The 11,463-nt window shown below is 38.8% G+C and overlaps 1 long non-coding RNA gene across 1 annotated transcript; it reads left to right on the top strand.

The window, feature by feature from the left end:
- The first annotated feature begins 7,772 nt into the window (after positions 1–7,772).
- LOC140947738 (uncharacterized) lies at positions 7,773–9,465 on the top strand. The gene is made up of 3 exons (XR_012167002.1): positions 7,773–7,910; positions 8,504–8,561; positions 9,382–9,465. It is a non-coding gene; the product is annotated as an uncharacterized lncRNA (long non-coding RNA).
- Positions 9,466–11,463: the final 1,998 nt, after the last annotated feature.

Genomic DNA, 11,463 nt, shown 5'->3' with positions numbered 1-11,463 from the left:
GGCAGCTGGCGGCCAAGAAAGCTCTTATGTGGGTTAAAAACATTTCGGATTTTTGGAGATTTTGCTATCTAAACATTCCTTGTCTTAGAATAAATATTAATTTACTCTTTATAAGTTTCTCAAGCGAAGAATTCACGCATAAGTAGGAAAACTCAAAAACAGATGTTTCTGTTGGTTTCCCGCGGCCATATTTGTGCCCCTGGAAGGACACAAACATGGCGTCTCCATACAAAGCTTTATAAATTTGGGTAAAACGTTTTTCTGAATATCTCGCATATGAAGTATTGCAAAGACCTGATTCTCGGCAAGGCTTTTTGTATATTTATCTTCTTTCATTTCCCGGATTCTAGACTTTCTGTATTAAAAGGTTCCCATTTTTATTCTGCTTTTTCTTTTGAGTGAAAACCGAGAATAAATCCCTCAAACCACTGAGGGATTTTATGCAAACAAACCCCAAAACGAAAAAAAATTAATGGCAATTGATTCTCATAAAAGTTATCGCTGTAGTTAATTGCAATTCAAATTTGCTGTTTCTGACAACATAAAAATCTTCCTCTAGACCAATTTAAACTTAATTTCTCCGACAAAGCCGTAAAAATAAAATGAACAAATTTATTTCTCAAAATATCTACGAAAATAATCGATTATTTCACGAAAAATTGTTCCCACGTGTTACAAAGAATTAAAGTCTTTTGAGACTAATAAAGTACAATTTATTATTAAAAGTAGCAGACGTTCTAGCTTCCCTTCAGAAATTTTGAACAGTCTTTCACTTCTTCCTCGTCTGCCTCGACTTCACGTTTTATTGACACCCCTTTCAGACGTAACTCACTCGGGTAGAGACACGGCTTCACAACAGTTGAACTTCTTTGAAATCTCAATCTGACTTGAAGTATCTGGGCGTTGATATTTTTGCAAAGACCTAACATATCTATGCCCGGCACGCTCTATTACAAATTTTTCTGGAATTCCTTCCTGCAGTCCCCGGGTCGCTGTTGTCGCACGTAGCCTATTGTTTGTAAATTGACCTAATCAATTCCAGCGCCTTTGCACAACCTTTTTACCCTTTCCCCCAGCATGTTGTGACCTACTGGACATTATTTCCATACTAAACTGTAAAATGTATAAAAATGTTGTAAGGCTATCTTTACAAGCTAACGCATATAATCAGCTGTCTCCTTTAAAACTTAGCATCATCAGAAGACTTGAATCGAAGCATGGACCGACCTACTGAATAATCGAACACGCCGATAAAATGGTCAAAACAACTGAACAAAGAAACGGCCAAAAAATACAAAGCAAACACTCCCTTGAGGATGTCACAAAACTTTTCTCAAAACCTTATCAAAATCTCACAATTTTGTAACTTTCATTTGTCTTTTTTGCGATAAAGATGTGAGCGTTCATGTGGCTAGACAAGTGCTTTATTCTCCTTAACAAAAGGTCTTAATTACTGAATCATGGTAAAACAGGGACCAAAAATTCAGTTCAATTTCTATAATATTAAGACAGACACATGTGTTTTCCATTTTATAGAGATCTTTTAGGAATAATATCGTGAAATAGGTCAGATAAATACCTCGAACGTCGATCGGTATTAGTCCATATACATAGTGCATGTGGATTAACACCTCCGTTGTCGGTTATACTTATCTCTTATACTACCTCAAGCTGAGGGCCGATAAACGGCTAATTTTTACATTGGTGAGGATTCTTCAAGGGATGCAAAGATACACTGAAGAAAATTGCCTCTATTTTTCTCATTTATTGGGTTTTCCAACACTCCATTCTGCTGGCACTGGTGGCATTAACTAGGCTCTCGCGTTTTTAACCTACTAATTAAGTTTACCAAAGTTATTCAGTTTCGAATTAGTTGTTGGTAGTAAGTGCTAAAAACAGCCTGGTAATGTCGAGCGATTCAGAGTGAGAACTGTCTACTACCTAAAGTAGTTTTAGTGGCGGTACTGCAATTAAGCTTTTAGAAAACAATTTTGAATCTTTATTTGCGTAAACAGACAACGAGAAAGCAGTTGATAATAGGCTAGTTTACAGTTGTGAGCTTAGTGTCCTAGCCTTTGAGTGAACGTGAGGTTGAGGTTGACCTTTTTTTGATAAAAACCTCGATCCTTTTCTAATGTAAGTTTTGCTTAAAAAATACTAGTTAGCATAAGAAAGACATGATTTAAATAATAATAAAGCAGGAAGGGCTGTATCAAACCAAGGTCAACTCAAGCCTCGTTTTCACCTGCAACTGTAAAATGGGCTATTTACATTTTCGCAGCGAGGACCATTTTACCGACCATTGTTTACAGATGAAGTACCGGCGAGGAATCACTACTGCAACTAACAAGGAAATTCATGCGAGGAATGAAGCAACAGATACTACAAAACACAAAGAGGCCAACCACATGGAGTACACGAGTTTGGGATGACTGGGTACACAACAATACGCCTTACCAATAAATAACAGGGCCACTTTCGTGGGAGCAGCGAACAGTGGAATTTCAAAGACGCTGTGCAATTTGGCACTGTCGTTCTGGTTGAGGAAAAGCGATGAACTTCCAACTAAGAAAATCCTCGAATGTTGCGCAAAAGAAACACAGCTCAGTTTAATTTCAAAAATTGTAGCGTCGTGTTTTATTTCAAAGCAAAACAAGCAATTTGGATCAAATCTACCAAATATTAAAACCTTCAAATGTGACCTAATAGTAAACACGACGCTACAACTAAACATTTGTAAATTTGTTCTTCATGAAAAGTTAATTAAAATGAGAGGGGAATATGTAAGGGGGATAAGTGACTTATCCCCCTTGCGTACAGTTGAACCTCTCCACATGCATCTGCCACCTTGGGGACAGAAGAAAGCGGCCTTTGTAGAGAAGCAATTTAAGGAAGTCAGTCAATGTATGGATCGACTGTCCGCCAAAAAAAGTGGCCGTTGGGGAGCTAGAGGCAGCCGTTAGTGGAGGTTCGACTGTGTTTAATAAATAATAACCTCGCATTTTAATTAGCTGTTCATTGGCCCCGCTCTTCCCTTGTAACACAAAATTGCAGCCGCACGCAGTTTTTGAGACAGTTGATTCAGGGATTATGTATTCATAACCGACAAATATATTCCTCTGATAAGAACAAAAGAATCCCGGGGAGCTCATGTAAAACTTAGAGACTTTATCTAAATTCAGGAAAAGAAAAAGAAAGTAGTTGTCTTGTGTTCACGTCCCGTCACAAAACTTGAAATTAGGCACTTTCACGTCGTAGTCGTGCAGTGACGGCATAGATATGAACAATAAAGCGTGATGCACTTACAAAGTTGCTATATTTTGCTACCGCTAAACCCATTCCTTTCTGCCGTCCTCGTTGCCGTGGCAGTCGTCGTTGCTTCAGCCCCCTAATGTTTGTGCTAGAAATGAAGGGGTGAAAAAATAGGAAACTTCAACTGTGAATTTTATCCTATATTGGGTCACCATTTCTCTACTTCAATTCTTAATTCTAGGCGATAACATGGGTTTTGCAGGGCATGAAAGACTAGGTTTTTTCTTTTATATCAACACCACTTTCCCCGTACGTGTGTTCAATAAAAGGACCGAAGAATTAAGGGCGCTCGCCGAGTCCAAAAGTCAGAACTGGACGGCCGGACCGGTCATTTGGAAAATTAGTGGGCTTTTTTTAAAGAGTTTTTGCTGGAAAACCCATGAAACTCTTGCACATTTAAGAACTGACAGAAAATTTCGCCAACTTTGATCAAAAGTGAAATGGTTAATGACGACGGGAATATAAATGGTCTACCCACAAGTCATAAATGACAAACGGAACGCGCTGTAAGCTAAGAGGCTATCTTTCAAATAGGTGCACGATCGCCCTTTTCTTTCGCAAAGAGAATAACGAAGCATAAATAAAATTACCAAAGCGGCTGCTGGCTATGACCTGCTGAGGGAAAAATTAAGGGCAAACAAGATTGCAAGAACTTTGCCTGCTGGTAAAATAATTACCTCAATGCCCTGTGGTTTTGAATGAAGTAACAAACTGCCATTTAACGTTTTCCCCTTATTCGACAACAAGAGGGATACACAAGAAAAATGTCTTTTTCAGGGTAAATGCTTAAAACAGTAATAATGATAAGACCTACAATTTTGGCAAGAAGTTTGCCCAAGCTGAAAAGCTAATCGGACTATAAGTGGATTGTGGACCTGTTTTCTTTGTCAATGCAAATCATTTTGTTAACCATTGCTGGTGCCTATCTCACTATGCTCGGGTAATTCTTTAATTCTTTTACCGTATATCATAAAGTGAGGGTCGTACACGAGGTTTGGGGGGGGGGGGGGGGGGGGGCAGGTGGGGTCCAAGGCACGATTCACGGACCACAAAAATGACTAATCACTGACCACGATAACAAAATTTCATTTTCACAAATCACGATAATCAGCATGAGAAGCACTCCTCGATCTTATTCTTACACAAAGAAAGAAGTCACAAGCTATTAAGAGGTGTCTGAAAACAGAGCAAAGAGGCGACAGGGAAAGACTACAAATTGCAAATTACAGAAAAAACACGAGACAAATACGTCATGAAATCTAATATCGATTACCAATTTGAGTTTCTTTGGTTACGGGACACGAGGAATAAATAAATTTCTTAAATTCACGACTCACGAAAAATAAAAACGGCTTATCACGCATCACGAAAATACCCCTGTACGACCCTCTTTTGTACGTATCTCTTGCTTCATTCCTGGCCTGAATTTCCTCGTCAGTTACAGAAGTGATTCCTCACCGGCTCTTCATCTCTGAACAGGTCGGTCAAAATATCCTCGCTGAAAAAATTTAACTTGTCGACTGCGCAAATAAAGATTCAAAATTGTTTTCCGAAAGCTCAATTCAGTACCGTAACTAAAACTGCTTTGGGTAATAGACCGTTCCAGGGCTCGCGCAGGGGGAGATGGGGGGGAGGCGGCCCAGTAGATTCAACTCCAGAAAAGTTTGCCAACATTTGAAAAATTGACAAGGTCGAATAAGCGCGATAAAGTTTGAAGCAACTCGAATACACTTTTTAAGAGTGACGTTTTCATCTACTTCAGCGCAGTTACGTGGCTTTGTGTGTCTAAGAATGACAGCCAGTTTTCTGAATCAGTGCAATATAGAGCAAATATTCGTAGAAATGTAAAAGAGGCACCAGCCATAGTTACGAAAACGATTTGCACTCAAAAAAGACACGGTACACAATGCATCCACTTGGTTGATTGAACTTTTCGCACGTCTAAACTTCTTGCCAGTTTCTTAACTTCGACTTTTATAATTCATTTATTTACATGGTATGCTGCAAAATTAATCCGTTTTTTAACTAATAATGTTAAACAGATAATTGTTCATTGAATAGAACACCCCTGGGTCTTAGATCCTTAGTACGTACTAGTAAACTTTCATAGGGTGAAATAATACAAATATTCTATACGAAAAAGAAAATATAATGAAGAGACAATAGCGTATTTAGCGTTTTTAGCTCATCCTTTTGAGAAGATATTATCCAGGATACCTATCACAAGATTACACAAAAAACATTCAGGATCAGACAATCATATCAAAATAAAGTAAAGACTAGAAGAAAGAGATGCACCCGTCATAATAACCAGGATCACTTGCATGAACATATCGGACACCGGCAAACCATCCATTCGTTTAGCTTTTCAGCTAGTCCCAATTTCTTGACAAATTTTAAACTTCATTACTTTTCTTTTATTTAAGTTATACCCTGAAACAGAGATTTTTTTGGTTTGTCACTATTACTCTCTCGTCAAATAGCGAAAAAAAGCCTAGTTATACGGTTAATTAAACTGAATTATTCAATTGCGCTCATTTAAGGTCATTAGATACCAGTGAGGTTCAACTGAGAGCAAGCTCTCCTGGAAAGTGTTTGCTCGCAGACTACAGTGAGGTTAGAAAACCAATCACGTTTGTTCTCTAATACCGGATATAAAAGGACTACGTCATTGTTAAGCTCCATTCCATCGCTGACCAGCAAGAGGCAAAGACAAGGAAGCGTCTGAAGGTAAGCTTCCTTTCTTTCACTTTAACGTAACTATTTTACTTAGCACGTTTCGAGAAGTTAAAAAGTTTTTTTATTTATTTCGAATGTTTTATCATAATCATTATAATTATAATTTATTATTGTTTCTTATACAGCCTAAGCTAATCCTTAACTAATCTTAAATTTCCAGCCAGTAGGAGCGACAGTGGTGATCTAGCTTCCTTCCGAAGAAAAGACAATGAGTTTTTTAGAAGCAGTTTTATTCTGACTGTGATTTAAAGTTAACGTACTTCAGAGATGTGTGCTTCAATTTACTTCACCATGGAAGGCCGGTTCAGCACTAACCTTGGCGGAGCCCCTTAAATTTTAAAAAGGGCCGGTTTCTTTTTCTATTGTTCGAAAACACTTTATCCGATAATGTTCACTATTTTTTTAGAGCATCCAATCATCAAATTTTAGACTGACAAAAAGAATTAGAAAACTGAATTTGCTTTTTAAGCCAGCTTTCCTATCTACAATCAAATTTTGCAGTAACCTTGAGTTATCTTCACTCTGATTGTAGCTTTGAAAAACCCGGCCACGCGAGTTGTGATTAAAGAAAGTAAGGAAAATCTTTCAAACCAATGGTTAATTGAATATCAGCAAATGAAATGTTAAAGAAAATTTGTCCACCATATAGAAAAACTGATAGAAAAAATTAATAGCTAAAGTGTTTAGTCAGTTCACTCGGCCCTAGGCACACATGTACACAACACAGTTTGTAAGACCACTTTAATGACTAAACATAACCGATTTATGACACACCACTACTTCACCCTCAAAGATTTGACTTCACTCCCACAGAGACGTTTGACTGATAATCTGAAAACGGATTTAATGATGTATCCTGTAATTTTTAAATTTTTCGTCGGGGGTCCCTTACGCGGAGATACCTTATTTTAGGAAATTAACGCTCCATGAAATTAAATAAGGTATTGGAAATTAACGCGACTTAAATTAACCCGAATTTAATGGAAAACGACTTTGGAATAAAGAAAATTAACGCGAAAGAGGAGGCAGAATTTCATAAAAAGGAAATTAACGCGATTATCTTGGCCGAAATCAAAGGAGAAGATATTGCAATCACCTCTGACAGCGACAACGATGAAGATGCATTTAAAAGTGGATTTGATCGTCGCAGTGGCAATTGCAATTCATAACAATTGCAAATCAATCCGAAGACAATTATCAGACTTCAACAGGATTCGAACACATGGCTTCTGCGTTCGCGCTGCAATGCTCTAACTAATAACTGAGCTATGAAGACTCACGGCATTGAGATCAGGTCAATTTGTTTAGTTCACCTTAGCTCGTGAATTGAATGATGAAATGAATATGATGTGAACTGCAGAAATACAAATTTTAAATGAAGCTTAAGATATGATAGTCGCAGTGGTAATTGCAATTTAAGCAGTTGCAGAGCAACCCGAAATTAAAAATTGTTGCTTTTAATTCAACCCTCTGTAAAGGTCACTTTAGTTGATCATTTTTGAAAATGTAAGTTGTCTAGCATCCGCAACGTCAAGTTTGTATAAAAATGCAAAAGTTCACAATGTTTATCACCGCCGTTTGTGTTTTATTCTCGATACTTTTGATACGACGGCCCAAGACTGCAAAAGTCTTCGTATAATATCGGCAGAGATCCTCCCAAAAATTGTTTCGGAACACGTTGTTATAAGTACGTTAACAAGGGTTTTTTATCTGCAGATACGTCACATACATTGATAAAGATGGCGAAGACCAATTCGTCGACGTTTCATCGCTCTGTTGTTTTGGTGTTATTCATGCTGTCTTGGGTTTCACTTGCGATGATGATCAAGGACTCAAGGGGTTTAAGGCCTGAGTCAAAGGTGCGTTCTGAGCATATGAATGATTTGCAGCATCTCTCGCTAGGAGACCTAGAACAAAATGAATTTTTCCTCAAAACTAAATCTTGAGGTTTTCTTGTGCCTTAACATTTAATTATGATCACGTGACAAGTCTCGTGACCAAAAATTTAAAATGAAGAAAATTGGCAAATTGGTGGCGAATTCACTTTGTTGGGAAAACAAATTGGCATTTCTGAAAGAGGATAAACATACCTAACTTTCTAAGTTTGGAATGAATGTACGCGAAGTTTAAATTTGAAGTTTTAAACAATTCAAGATTAAATTTAGACATTTAAATTGACGTTTTCCCTCATAATTTATTATTGAACTGCAATGATCATTCCAAACGTGAAGTGTTAGATATATTTGATATGAATTAGAAACATGTTTTTGCTCGATTTCTTTTCTTAAACCGGCCACCAATTGGTCAATAATTTACGATTTTTAGTCACCTGATATATCACATGGCTTATTAACACAAAACGTTAAGGACAATGAGTTTTTTATGTGTGCCAATTTTTAATTTAGCGCTATCATCTATGCCGAAGTTATAGTCAATAATTCATTTTTCACAGGTAAACGCCTTAGTCCCAGGCCTTAAACTACTAGAGGATGAACAATTTTCCAGTGCTCGTAAGAAAATACCGTAAAATTCTGAAAATAAGCCCCTCCACATATAAGCCCCCCAAACTCGTAACGCAAAAAACCCTCCGTTAAATCGCTCCTCCAAATATAAGCCCCCCGGGGGGCTTGTACTTGGAAATTGCCCTCAAATACAAAGTAAAACAAGGCAAAAACGGTAAATTTCCTTCTATTTATAAGGCTAAGCCAATCGATTTTGAAACGTAAATTTCCCTTCGTAGATAAGCCCCTCCGAATATTAGCCCTCCAAAAATAAGCCCCTCAGAAAGGGCCTTTGAAAAATATAAGCCCCGGGGCTTATTTTCGGAATTTTACGGAAGGTCAATTTTCTTTAGGTCATTGAGACAGGTAACTGCTCATAAGTCTCTGGAAAAGCACACCACCTTTTACAGGTATCTTTAAGAAACAATAGTATTACAGCTTTCCACCCTGTAATCCATTCTGCAAACAGGGGGAGAAGCGGGGCGGAAATTTGTTAGGTTTACTTAGGAGCCTATGACTAGGGTCATGGGCTCCTGGTTTACTTGCGCACCTTAATATTAAGTGAAGCCTAATACACTGTAGTGTAACAGTAAAAACTATATAAATATTGCCAAATTACCGCAAGGTTATTTAGTTTTGAACAAATTAAGCTCCGATTCCGCTTATCTGGACCAAAATGAAAACTGATTTCCCTTTTACAGCCATTCACCAAATGTTTTTTTTTTTTTCAAATTCCCGTGTTTCGATCTTTCGAACCTGTTTATTTATTTTCCATATGCAAGGGGTCCGGAAAATCAGGATTTTCCAGTTTTTCTTTTCTTTTCTATAGCTGGTGTGGATACCGCAGAATGGTTAGAATCCGCCGAGGAAGCTAACAAAAGAACAGTTGTCGATCGTAGCTCATATAGTAAGCCCTCTTCAGTTACCGGAAAAAGACACGGACGCAACGGCGGCAAGAACGGTGGCGACAACAACGGCAAGAATGGTGGTTCGCCCGACCGCAAGAAAGGAAAAGGGAATAATCCGCTTTGTCCAGAATCCGAAGGAACTGGCTCTAAGTGCCCTACCAGCGCACAGCCAACTGATCCTGGTTATGTGTATATCATTGAAATGAAGGGGAGTGACGGGAGCATCTTCCCACCACCACTCGTTAAGGTGGGTTTTGCAAAAGATCCCGAAGAGCGAAGACAAAGGCTTATGGCTGGGAATCCTTTCAGATTGTAAATTTCAAAGAGGTTTAAGGTTTGCAACAAGAAGGCAGCAGAAGATCTTGTCAAAGAGGCACCAACAGCCCAAAATCATAAATTTAGAGTCAGTGGAGGAGGAACCGAATGGTACAAACTCCCGTCAGGAGGTATTGAAGCTTTTGCACAAATAGTCGAATGCGTAATTGATGAGTATCTCGATGTGAACAATGGTGGTGGCAGCAGCAGCAGAGGCGGTGGCAGCAGCAGAGGCCGTGGCAGAGGCCGTGGCGGGCACGACTTTTTATCGTCACCAATACCGTGTCTTGCTCCTAATCAAGAAGGCGCAGTCATGTCTTCGAATAACGGACATTTCAACCCACCATTTCCCAGCATTGGCGACACAAAATGGCGACAAGCGCTCAAAGGAAATGTTTTGCAAATTAAATTTAATTGTAAATAACAATTTCTGAAGCCATTACCAATAAAAACATACCAAAACTTTTCTTCGTACTGAAAGAAGAAAATGAATCTACGCTGAACATTTTCCTGCAAAAACCAGAGTCGATGATAGGTATTTTTTCTAAATCGACATTAACCTAGCTATTAACAGTAGAGAAATAATGTAAACGCATCCATGGTAATAAATAAGTGAAAGAACATAATTATTCTTTACATAGCCTGCAGTGCAGGCGTTTTCTCCGGGCGCGCGAATGTTTTTCTTGCGAAAGCGCCATATATATGCTGAAATTCGAAAAGAGAGGAGAAAATGGGGATAGTCAAAAGGAGCGGGGTGGGGGGCGGAGAATGCCTAGCACCTACCCTAAGGGTTGCTATTTTTACCCTCCCTAATCTTTCTCCGGTATAACATCAAGGATGGCGGTTTCAACTGTACGAATATAAACAACCAGCTTTCGCTTACCCGAAATACGCCTGCACTGTAGGTTATAGTAGTACGGGAGGGATGTTTTACTCCACTTTTTTGCGGGGGAATCTTAGTTACTTGCGGGGGAATACATTAACGCCAATGACGTCATAGCCTTTTGTCTTTATCTCATGAGTAAAATACGCAGGAATCTCATAAAGATAAGGTCGCGTGCTATTTTTAGTTGATTTAGGTTTTCTAGTTACTTCAAGGTCGATAAACGTCTTCGTTTGCGATTGGTTAGTTAGAAAATAAGAAACTTTTTCATTGGTTAATTCATAGTTTCTGAGGAGTAAAGTCAAAATTGTCTGTGACTTAAAATCATTGATGCAAGTCCTATTTCCTGCTGCTGTGATTGTCCTAGTTCAGGTTCACTGATTTTTGGCGGGCAAATCGTGCATATTATTATTTTTTTAATTTTATTTTTAGATCAGCCAATTATTGCCAGGGTCACCGCAACAGCATGACGCCAATTACTGCAGGCCCGTAACAGTCCCTCCCCCCATGAGAAACAGACCACCACACCGGGGACTACGTCCCCTACTCTTTACGAACAGTGTGTGGATTCTTTAACGTCCCACAAAATTTACATATGCAAGGGTTGTGAGACGGGGCCTACGGTTTTTCGTCCTTATCCGAGAAGACTAGAAAGTATAACCGTTTGCAGATGTCTTTATAAAGGCAGCACTTTCTCCTCAGTTATTTAAAGACCCTTTTAGTGAGTGTTGGTCCGGCCAGGACTTGAACCAGCGGCCTCCCGCTCGGCAGACCGGCGCTTATCCAACTGAGCTAACCAGGCGGT

This window comes from Porites lutea, chromosome 9 (assembly GCF_958299795.1).
Source record: "Porites lutea chromosome 9, jaPorLute2.1, whole genome shotgun sequence".
NCBI classification, from domain to species: Eukaryota; Metazoa; Cnidaria; class Anthozoa; order Scleractinia; family Poritidae; genus Porites; species Porites lutea.
The sequence above is the reverse complement of the archived record's forward strand: the minus strand, read 5'-3'. Positions and strand labels throughout refer to the sequence as shown.